The sequence below is a fragment of the Hyla sarda genome, chromosome 9 (assembly GCF_029499605.1).
Source record: "Hyla sarda isolate aHylSar1 chromosome 9, aHylSar1.hap1, whole genome shotgun sequence".
NCBI classification, from domain to species: domain Eukaryota; kingdom Metazoa; phylum Chordata; class Amphibia; order Anura; family Hylidae; genus Hyla; species Hyla sarda.
The window spans coordinates 16,484,597-16,484,999 of NC_079197.1; positions in this window are offsets into that span (position 1 = coordinate 16,484,597).

Here is a 403-nt window from a genome sequence, read left to right on the forward strand (position 1 = left end):
GACAACAGGGTCCTAGTGCCCATGGCTGACTACAGTGGTGCTGAAATCGTACAGTCTACTGTTTTCCAAAGAGTGCGCCTCCAGCTGTTGCAAAACTACAACTCCTAACATACAGGGAGGTGTAGTTTTGCAACAGCTGGAGGCGCACTCTTTGGAAAACACTCATATAGTCATTACGGAACGTTGTCCTTATACAGTATAAGTTATAGAAACATGCATTACATCTACAGTAAATATACATATATATATATATATATACATATATATATATATATATATATATATATATATATATATATTTACAGAATATCTTGATTTCGTCTTCTCAGTTGCCCTTTAAACTCGGAATGTTTGGTATCTAAGCCGTAGCAATGTGCAGGGCAGAGGGATTAGCTCGCTGAAC